The sequence below is a fragment of the Thermobia domestica genome, chromosome 1 (assembly GCF_964235325.1).
Source record: "Thermobia domestica chromosome 1, izTheDome1.hap1.1, whole genome shotgun sequence".
Classification (NCBI taxonomy): domain Eukaryota; kingdom Metazoa; phylum Arthropoda; class Insecta; order Zygentoma; family Lepismatidae; genus Thermobia; species Thermobia domestica.
Window position 1 is genome coordinate 194,814,474 of NC_137454.1, and position 12,456 is coordinate 194,826,929.

Genomic DNA, 12,456 nt, shown 5'->3' on the forward strand with positions numbered 1-12,456 from the left:
AATCTTTCTGAATTTTGAAGACTTGCCATGTAATTATTAATTTCCTTGGCAGTGTAATTATTTATTTTAACCCAGAGTACATGAGGAACCTATGGACCTATGTGATGTAAAGAAATACAAATGAAATTATAAGAAATAGGTGTAACACGAACTCACAATTATCATGAAATGTAGCCTACATGTTGCGCAAACGACAAACAGTATTTTTTTTTAATAAATACAACTTTACAACTTTAAAGGAACAGCAGCAATGATAGAAAATATCAAAGGGACATAATATGACTGTTCCCAACACATTGTTTGTACCATGAACATTAATATGAAAACAGGTAACTTGTTTATAAAGAGGTGTAACTTAATCGAGTTCTCGATTAATACTGATTATAAATCTTACAAACATGAACCATCGACAACAATCACTAGAAAACGAATGACTTTTTTGTCTGACTAGCTAAAATATTGCCATAGAAAATAAATGAATAAATAAATATACAATAAACAAATAAATATAAAACAAAACAAAGGACCATTGATTTACACAACAATCATATTTCGTTTCCTTTTTTGAAGTGAATTTTCAACTTATTTCTCGTCTCATCTACTACCCATTACAAGCTACGTCTCCGGTATTACCTGAATGCAAAGTTGGAGTTATTTCGTTCTGCAATGATTCATGTCAGTAAACGAGTTTTTGAATTGCAGGTATAGGAAATAAATAATTACATTACCTATGAAATTAATAATTACATGGCAAGTCTTCAAAATTCAGAAAGATTGCTGGATGTTTATCCCAACACTATTCATGAACTGATAAATCGCAACTCTTAAAAAATGTAATAAATTTAGAAAACATGAGCCATGGAAACAATTGCAAAGTGCCAGTTGGAATCTTAAAACATGCGGTGAAAATTAGGAGTGTTGCCAGTTTGAAGGATCGAATAATGGATATTTCGTGCACATTAGAAGAGTCATAAATTCATACTGGTTAACTATAGAACAAAAATAAGCATACCATTGGCTTTTGGGGAAAATTTACTATTAAAATTTGGTGCCACATGCTATGGTTTTCAGTTTTCAAAACTTCACTTTAATTCAAAATGGCGGATTTCAAGATGGCTGCCGTCAATGATACCCTTATTGTACCACTTCCCTCTAGGCATAATATGTATTACCGAAACCTTTATCCACTTATTATCATTAATACGCGGGTTAGAAGCGGAGGTAAGGGACTTACGCACATAGTAAGTATAAACAATTAAAATGCCTGTAACTTTTCACCAAATGATCGCATCTTAAAACTAACTTCACCATTGTCTTCCTGATTAAATTCTAGCCCGAAATTATGTATCACATTACCCTATTCCTATTTAAAAAATTTGACCTTAATTCAAAATGGCGGATTTCAAGATGGCTGCCGTCAAGGTCATACGTACCATACGACTTCTCCTAGGCCCTATACGTATCTACATGGTTGTTCTTTCATTAATACTCCGTTTACAAAGGGTAGTAAGGGACTTCTGCAGTAATCTCTATTAACCACATCACAACCTTTAAAAATTATTAAAAAATAGAAAACATGCACGATGGCAAAAATTTCTGTCATCACAAGTAATGAATACATGTCCTCTATCAGCAACAAAAATTTCATTGAAATCGGAGCCGGACAATTGGGTGATGTCCCTTGTAAGCAGGAAGAATGATTCAAGTTTCAGACCTAGAAGATTAAAATAATAATGACAACTGGAAGGATAAAAGAAAAAAATCTGTGCACTGGACACAAATAATTACTACTTCAAGTTAGACTTCCACACCTAGTTTGGTATTTGCTTCTGTGCCAGCAAGAAAGTTATCAGTTTGTGGTTATCACTTGACGTTGAAACTTTGTCAGGTAAATTATTTCCTGTACTGAAAATATGTTAAATAATAACTTCAACGCATAACTTTTATGCAACGAGAGGCATAGCAAAAGAGAAATAGGAGTTGGTTCGCACTTAGCTCCACCAAGTAGAAATGGAGGGGCTATATTTTATAAATGTGTATGTATTTTCATTTAAATGAAAAGAATATCATGTATACAAGCTTCTTCAAAGAAACCTGGCTACACACTTCTCTTTAAAAGATTGTATTTACATACCTCTAACATCGTTAGAATCATTGGGCCTTACTAAAGAGTTCGATTAACATATATTTCCAGCAATAGTCAGGTGTTTAGTATGACGCTAATAGTACATCAAAACGGCTCTGCATAACGCGGATTAAGTCTAGGATGTTCAGATGGGTAGAGCATGTAGTCAAAATAGAACAAAATAGCACCGCTTTCAAAATTTTAGTTGGATACCTGATCGAAAAAAAAGACCATTAGGAAGACCTAGGTGCAGATGGGAGGACAATATTAAGATGAACATCGCAGAAACAAGAATACAAAGTAGAAACCGGATCCAGTTAGCTATGGACGAAACTCAATTGAACGCTCTTTTGAATGCGTCATTAAACCTCCTGGTTCTATAAGCCATGGAGTTAGTTATTCTCAAAGCCTTGTATATAGGTATTATGGCATCTTTGTTCGAAATCAGGATGAATACAAGGCTTTTCAACGAGAGGTCGGTGGCTAGAGTTTTTTCAACAAGACTACGTTTCTAAAATTAAGTGATTATAGTGTGTTTTTCATTCAATGAATATAGGCCTAGTATTTTATAAAATAAAATATTACTGTTTGAAATAACTTTCGAGTGTCTGAATAAAACTGAATAACTTGCATGTATATTTTCGTTCATCTATAGGATACATAAAAATCTATCAATTCTGTCAAAACATTCTCAATTGTAAACATTATAGTACCTCGAATAGTGCATTAGCAAAAGCAATGAACTTAAGTTGATAATAGTTAATGAATTTTCATGTGAAAAGGAAATACTTGTGATCGAAACTTGAAATAAGTAAACCCTCGGTTAATGAATATACGTATTATTGCATACAAGAACGTATACAGTGGACTCTTTTTAATTCGAAGCCCAAGGGGACAGGAAAAATCTTCGAATTATCCAAAATTCGAATTATCCAACAACATTTTTTTTTCACATATATAACAACAAACAAACCAAAGTACTGTGCATCAAAAACATATTCATATGGTGTAGACTTTACCTTTAAAGCAGCTTATTTGCGTAATCGAATACCACAAACTAACAAATGACATTGACTCCACATAATTCGAACTACGTGTACAATGGAAAATATATTTACGTACAACACTACAACATACATTGAATAGCCCAAACAATTAAACACCAGTAACAATTTGAATATTCTGTTCTCACTTTTAAGAAGTCGTAAACCTCATTTGCTTAAATTTGATTGTTTCTGTATGGTCAATAAGTCTTGAATTTCATGTATTGCGTGGAATACGATATTAATAACATTTGGTTGACTTTATCAACAATTCATCTTAAATTTTCAACCAATTTTGAAACAAGATGAGATTGGCACACGTTCTCTATCTTTACTTCTTTCCCAACTCACCTTCATCTTTATCATTACATAGATTTTCTATTTATCTTTTGTATTACTCTTCCCTATAGCTGCATCTGGATAACTGAAAACACGTTAAAACTGTATTTATCTGTTTACATCTGTCCAACATTAAAAATTTTCAACTGTATTTAGTTCGAATTATCCAAAACATAGGTTCAAAAGTTCGATTTATCCACGATTTTTTACTATTGTTTTCAATACAGTTTTCAAGGGGAATGGACTTCTGTTCGAATTATCCAATATTTCGAATTATCCAAGTTCGAATTAACGAGACTCCACTGTAGTTATTTTGTTTAAGTGTGTTTCCTTGTGTGTATGTTCGAAGAGAAGTTGGTATTGAGAGTGAATTCATTCTCTCGAAGCAATAAGTGTAGATATGCAATTGTGTACGAGAAGAACAGGATATAGTATAAAATTTACTACTCAAATTTAGTTTTGCTTCGAGTGTGAAACAAAAAATTACAAAATAAAATGTTTCGTTTTTTTTAGCCCATTATCTTCCTTTTTTGTCTGGCCTTGAAAAAGCAGTAAAACCTTTTTTTGTGTGTAATTTAAGTTTTATTCGACCCTTTACAACACTAAACGTGGCTCTGACAGTTAAGTATTGAATACACAGTTTAGTGGTTTTGAAGTAGCTTAAAACATGTGACTCATTACCTCAAGGAATCTTATTGGCCGATTTATGTCAAATAATTAAACTTATGAGTTATAGGACAGATGTATCACAAAGAGAATCTGGTTAGTTTCACATCAAAATATTGTGAAATAATTCATCCTATATGTAATTTTTAAGTTTCTCCCTCTTCAACTCATCAAAAGCAGAAACAAAGATTACATTTACTATATATTTATGAATTGCAGAGTAACTACATAAACTCTTTTAAGGCAATGTTTTAAAATTCATATTCATATGTCTTGCTCAGTTTTATTTATTTAAGTTTACTCTTTTTTTTCCTTTTTCTCTTCTTTGTTTCATTTTTAATTTAAAGGTACAACTGGTACCCAATGTGGTCACAGAGTATTGAAGACAACATAACTTTATTGCAGGAAAAAAAGAAAGAAAAACTGGTTGAACGGGAAATAGTCTAGTATCACTATACATTAATTGTGGAATCCGAATTTTTAGAATCTTCTTTTTAAAATGAAACTTGTGTTTTTGCTACGTAAAATGGTAATGAAAAAATGACCTCAAAATATCATACATAAATAAAACATGAAAAACATCGAAACATTTTTAATGTTGTAAATGAACAACATTTATGTGATGATACCTCTTACAATCAATTGTACTTAATCTTCAGAAATACTCGTATTTTACATTAGGCCTATGTTAATCTATTTAAGAAAAAAAAAAAGTTCGAAACAAATTACCCAACAGTCAGTATTTAATGACTAATATACAGAGTGGTCTATAAGTTTTAGTACAGTGGATTATTTTGGAAACAAACATGATTAAAGGAAATCTGACTAGCGGAAGGCGGATTTGGGTAAAGGAGCTACCGATTGATGCATGCGTGGTGAATGGCGGCCATCTTGATAGCCGCCATCTTGGATCCAGGTTATTTTTTTAAAATAGGAAGATAGGCATGTGGCACATCAATTAACACTGCTTTTGCAGGGGAATGCAGTCCCGCAAGCAGAAACGCGTTATCACGTTCCGTTCCAAAGTTATGACGCTCCAAAATTGACGGTTTTCTGTTTCCTTGCAGGGAGAGTGACATGGCACTAACGCTGCAAGAAAGACGTGACGCCACAAATTTGACAGCTTTTCTTTTCGTTGCAGGTAGAGTGAAATGGCACTGACGAAGAAGGAAAGAATTGAGATCATCCTAATGTCTGGGGAAAAAGCAGTCGTGTAATAGCCCAGGACTTTAACGCGCACCACCCCAAAACATCTGCAATAAGCAACAACACCGTTAGCTACCTCATTGGGAAATTCAATGTAACTGGTAATGTTGCCGACAGACCACGGTCAGTCCCCCACGAACAGAGACAAATGAGGAGACATCCACAATGGTGCTTGCTGCGAGTGTAAAAAGTCCGAAGCGCATTACAAGTCAACTATCAGGATAACAGACATACCACGTGCTTCCGTGATGAGGATTCTCCATAGGAACAAGTGGCATCTCTTCAAGCTGCAGCTTGTCTACAGCCTTTCAGAGGATGATCCAGACCAGCCCAAGGAATTCGCCAATTGGACCTTGTCACAATATGACTGAGATCCTCATTTCCCACCCAGCGTTCTCTTCACAGACGAGGGCAACCTTTATTTGGATGGGAAAGTAAATCGTCAGAACATGCGATATGGTCGGATACAAACCAACATGTGATCAATCCTTGCAAGAGAGTTACCCCTGCTCATATCATGGTGTGGTATGGCATTTGGAACACGTCGATCATAGGACCCTTATTCATTCCTGGTACCCTAAATGGTGTCTGATATCTGGACATGTTACAGGAGTTGGTGTTTCCGTTGCTTCTCCGGCCTGATGCCACCTTGCTGCGATATTTTCAGCAAGATAGTGCCCCACCGCACTATGCGCTGCCTGTGCGGGAATGCTTGGATCTGCATTTTCCTGGACGTTGGATCGGTCCCCGAGGCCCTGTGAAGTGGCCAGCCCGGTCGCCATACCTCACTCCCTTGGATTTTTTAATGGGACACTTAAAGCATCTGGTGTATCAGGAGAAGATTCGGGATGTTGCGCACCTACAGGAACGTATTCAGGATGCCTGTGATAGCATCACATTCGCTGTGTTGTTACGAGTTCAGGAGGACTGGATTAAGAGACTCTGGTTGTGTGTTACAATGGACGGGCAACATGTGGAGCACATCCTATAGGTGGGACTTTAGGGCGCTACAACTTCGGAAGGGGACATGATAACGCATTTCTGCCTGCAGGACTGCATTCCCTTTCAAAAAGCAGTGTTAATTGATTTTCACATGCCTACCTTCCCATTAAAAATATATAATCTGGATCCAAGATGGTGGCCATCTTAATGAACACAATAAGAATAATTTTTACTGAGCAAAAAGTGTTCCTGAACAAGGGGAAGTTCATTATACACCCTATAACTAAGCTACAAGGGGTCTGCGTCCCATCTGTACGGCGCATCCACCGAGTCAACGTTTGGAATATCCCGTTCTAGTAGGTAAAAGAAAAGTATGTGACAGAGTACGCATAGTTCTCCGTGGCTGAGTGGGTAAAGTCATGGATCGATAGCTAAAAGTTTCGTGGTTCGAAACCCGTTTGGAAGCTAAAGATTTTTTGAATTCTAATTCTCCAGATCTTAAGATCTTTCTATATATACCTTCGTAATCATCTGATGCTCTAAGTCACAATTTTCATCATAATAAGGATGCTGTCCGATCATTTTTTCTCCAATTCTATACTTGTATATGTAAATCATTCTTCTCTGTCTCCATATTTGAATCTCTCTCTCTCTCTCTCTCTCTCTCTCTCTCTCTCTCTCTCTCAATATCGTCCATGAACTGTTATGGCTTGGGATCAAACCTTCGACTCTTGAAACCAAATGTAAGCGCTCTAGCAATGTGCTATCGTAACTATATAGGTTTCTTGTTAAAAACAGCGTCATTTTAGATTTTGCCCGGGTCCGGAAGGGGGAGGCGGAGATTCTCCGCCGACATAATAGTTTCGTTTTTTATCAGTAAAAAATGAAATGAAATCTTTAAGTTTTCCATCCCACGATTATGCGGGGAGGATAAAGGAGACGGTGACGATAAGTAATTAAGGAAATGGTGGAATAAAGAAGTAGGAGGAAACGGTAGAACCCACGCTCACGGTGTTTGTCCACTGGGCGCGAGCTGAGATGGAACTTTTTTTTTATTATATTACTACAAATTTGATCAAACAATTTGTATTTCTCAAACTCAAGGGGAGGGGCAATTACAGCCTTCTGTCCTGCTCAAATGACGCCAATTGGAACATTTGCTTGCAATTACTGACAGGAAATGAATAACACTCATTTCTGTCAGTAGTTTTTAGAGCTCTGCGCCCGCATTACAGACTGGGAAGCACAAAACCTACTGCCATGATTAACAATTTTCATAGAATTCACAAGGAGCATCTTCCTACGTTGATGTGATGTGCAGACTTTGAAGAAGGGAAAGAATGCAAATAAGGGTGTTTATGAAGCTATGGGAACATTTTGTGACGTTTTGTTTTATTCAGGCTCTAGAAAGGCATTTCAGAACAAACGAATGAAAGAGACGGTTTTAGAGCGATAAACCTTGTAAACTGGTTCCTGTATTTTTCCGTCTGAATGGAAAGAGTACATTACGTCATACACCGCTTTAGAGAAGGAGAGGTGGAGGAGGGGGTGAGTTGGGTTGAATACCGGAAGTAACTATCGATGAGAAATGTTCCGGTATTTCGGAACGCATAATCACATGGCGCAAGAGTTTGTTCCTAAGTTTGACTTAAGCTTTTTGTAACATTTTCTATGCTTCGAACTGTACCAGAGGATTAGCGTGGTATTCTACTGAGAGATGCTGTTATTTTTAATGGGTTATTCAGAGTATTTAATGCATATTTTAACACTCTTTATTATTATTAAATCATTATTGCATTATTTCTATTAATAGATTATTCTTAAGGCATTATTCTGTTTGGTCATCGAAAGCAGTGCTTCTCTAGCTTCCATGATACAGTGACCACCCCAGAGAGTGGGTTATAAGGAGCGAGCGTCCTACTTGTACGTATACCTTCCCCCCAGGCGTAGTATATTGCAATGCAGGGCAAATAATATAGAACTATCCGCTTCGGTATATACAAGAAAATTTGCATCCCTCCTTTTGCCTCCCCAAGAAGTGGAAGCTGGCGTCGTCACTGCTATAGATGCTACACTTATAAGAACCTATTTGTACAAACAGCATTATTCGATATAGGCTATTATGTAGTGATTCACAATTTTATTTCATAATTGTATGATGGTAGTTTAGAAAATTGAAACAAAAGATGCTGATAATATTTTTAGCAAAACAAAAGATGTCTACAAACAAGTAAAAGCTCAAGATAACCTAAATGTTATCAAATTCATTGAGAAAAAAATGATAAACATGTGTGAATAAAGCTACCGGTAGTTTTATTCGCTTTGATAATGATATTTCAACTTTTATTTCATAAAGTAATGCGTAATACATAACGAGGTTACTGATTAATTTCGTGCTCTATACATTAGATAATAGGGAAAATAGAAACAATAGTAGATGCTCGATTCAATTGCTTTGTTTATAATTTCACTGAAAATAACGTGTGTCGTGTACTCCACAATATGTTCTGTAATAATAATAATAATAATAATACGAAGAATGTGCGTTTGAATCGCAACAAGTATTACAAAAAAAAAAAAAAAACCTATTGATAAACTGCCAGAGTATCACTCAAACTGGTAAAGTAAAATGGTTATAAAGCTTTGCACAATGTTTCTGAGATAATACACATACTCAAATATAGGAATGTCTTTCTTTTGCTTTTTTTTAATCTGGCGTAACATATCTAGACTATTACTACCTACACAACACATGTACATATGTAGTTTCCAAGGTGACCTAGCATTCAAAACACTTCGTGTATATTGCTTCTGGTAGATCTTATTTTATATTGTGCGACACACACTTCAATATTAAAAAGAGAGACAAAACACAGAGATAAAATAGTAGTGCGTCTCGCAATCTGTGGCGTAGGGCTATTTATATTCTAAACATGATTTCGACTATCCGAGCAGTTTTTTAAGAATGTGTTTTAGCTGTGCATGTGTTCCCGAATTTTATTTTTGATGAAATCAAGGGCTGAGAGCAATATTTACAAGCAAAATAAATTTTAATACGAAAAAATATTTAGCATTCCAACATGGGTTTCGTGGCGGCTCCTAACGGAAGTCACTGGTAAAATTGAACTTTTATCGCTTGAAATTAAGGGAAGAAATCTTACCTATTGTTCAAATTCTTGTGTACAATAGTAATAAAGCAGGATTTACATTAGTTAGGGTTATCAATAGTATTTTGACCAAGAATAGTATATTGACTTAAACCAACAAGAAAAAGCAAACATTGATATCTTAATAAATAGAGGGTCTGTTAAATCAGAATTTATTACTTTCTGATCTGAGTGCGATGGCAAGAATATTAAACCATCGTTTCTGTTAAAAGAATTCATAATTTGTTACCATTAAATATAATTAATAATAACTTTTGATTTTTGAATGCTTCTACATCAAATCGTTTTGATATACATAACGCAGAAAAAGAATGTAAAAGAACAACTTTGGAGAGAAAAAAATGTACAGAGTACTTGAACTTTCAAAAGAGTATAATTACTCTTAAAAGGAGTACATTTAGTCATCCTATATTAGTTAACTTTTCTTCTCTTATTTTAAGCGATAAATATTTAATTTTTACTTATCCGCACTGGGTTCTATGGATCAGCATTGTTTTTCCTTTAATAGTTTGTCCTTTTTCATTTTGACTCCAGCGAAAACATGTGGATTTACAGACATTTAAATAGTGATGACGCTATTTAAAAGAATTTTAAAACATAATAATATTAATAATAGTGCTGAAAAATATTATTTGACACCAAATAGTCCAGGCAACCGTAAGTGCGCTAAGATTGATTAGGATGTGTAGGAAGAGCATACACATGCATTAAAAAAAAAGACACAATAATAAAATCATAGAAATCATGTTACATACAAATATACAAAATACAAGAAAAAAGGGAAGAAAAGAAAAATGTATAGGCAATACATCAGTTATATATTCTTTTAAAAAGCATGCACATAGTATTTGTTGATACAAATAATGCAAATTGATGATCAAACAATTATATCATCTCAGAAATCGATAAAAAAAAACTAATAACGAAAAAAAAGAGAAAATCAACACTAATAGCCATCAAAATAAAACATACCCATCAGAGAGGAAGAAAAAAGAAAAAGATTATGCACAAAACATACAGAACAAAGATAAGAAATGAACAAAGTGAAAAAACAGAACAAAAGCAAGAAAGAAACGACCATGACAGAACTTAAGGAATTCCTGACGAACAATAGAAAATTTGGATTGAAAAAGATCCAGAACAGTATAAAGTTTATTCGCTGTCATTATACAAGTACAAATGAAAGGTTTAGAAAGAGAGAGAGAGAGAGAGAGAGAGAGAGAGAGAGAGAGAGAGAGAGAGATCGTGCTAACAAAGAATAACATTCCTAGTTTGATAATAAGGGACGCATATTGGAATAAATCTAGCTACATAAAAACCTCCATGAAAAATGTTATAAAGTATAACACAAATTGTTATTATTGGTATAGTTACCACGCATTCTTGCCATGCTTCTATTCTTGGTGAAGACACATAATTTTTACGACATTGGCCCCATATCGAAAAACATTTGCAACTACTTGCATTGAGAACTATTGAACCTTGATATATAAAAGTCAAATATAATGAGAATGGAAGTCCATGTGCTAACTATACATCAGACGTACAAAAGGCTTTTCGGTGACCATAACCCTCAACTAATAGTAAAGTCAGCATCCAAATTTAGTTTTCTATTATGAGGAGCATGCAGTGAGATTCCAAGATTGTCTTATTAGTACGCTCGCTATTCTGCTCGATAACTCTTCAACGGGAGCGATTTCTTTTTTAATTCTTTGTTTTGGAATAGATAGATTGAACAATTATCTTTGCTAAGTTTGGTAATCAAATGAGTCTGTTAACATCTTTAAGGAAACGGTAACTTTAACGGTGGCTATTTATAGCTCATATGGTATAATAGATAGATAGAGTGATTGTCTCAGTCGAATTCTTTAACTAAGTCAGCCCGTTAACATCTTAATGACTAACGTCGACTGTCAACCTTCATCGGTAGCTATCATACATGTTTTCTGCAATATACAAGGTGTTTCAAAACAACACCGACAATGTTTGGAAGGTGATTCCTTACGCGAAGGTAAGACAAAAGTATAGACCAACCTGGGTGCACATATGCTTCCTTTCGGAGTTATGGGCTGCCGTAAACATGAAAAAAAAAAAACTTTAAAGGTCCATAGCTCCAAAACTGTGGGACTTACCGCTACCGTAGTCGGGTCAAGACATGACTTAGGAACTAATATGTGCCCTATTTAAAAATGCATGTTTCAGAATCCTGCGGTACTTCCGCAACAATTTTTATGGACGTAGATGGTGATTACTTTAAATTATATGCCCTCTATAAAAAACTGTTGTTGAAGTACCTCAGAATTCTGAAACGTATTTTTGGAAAGGACACATATTAATTCTTAAGTGAAGTCTTGATCCGACTACGGTAGGCTCCTTAGTTTTGCAGCTATGGACTTTTAAAGCTAATTTTTTCATGTTTTCGGCAGCCTGTAACTCCGAAAGGAAGCATTTGTGCACCCAGGTTGGTCTATACTTTTTGACTTATCTTGATGTCAGGGATCACCTCCCAAATATTGTCGGTGTTGTTATGAAACACCCTGTATATTTCCCATGCCTCGACCGATTTCGTTAATAAATTCTTTCCGTTAATGTTTTAACGGATAACGATGACTTTAATGGCAGTTATCTATATCCCATACGTATAGGCAAAATTATTAACTTGTGATATTATTATTATTATTATTATTATTATTATTATTATTATTATTATTATTATTATTATTATTATTATTATTATTATTATTATTATTATTTTGTAGTTGATAAGTAAATTGATTATTCTGGTCGAATTCATTAATGAAGTCAGTCCATTAACGCTTTAATGGACAACAGTGGCTATCTATCTTCCATAAATGTAAATTTCGCGTGATTCTCTTTACTATCTTTATCAAAGTTTACAATAATCAACACTTTAATGGAATCTAAAATTTCAATAACGATATTTCTATCAGTAGACTATCAGTGCCTA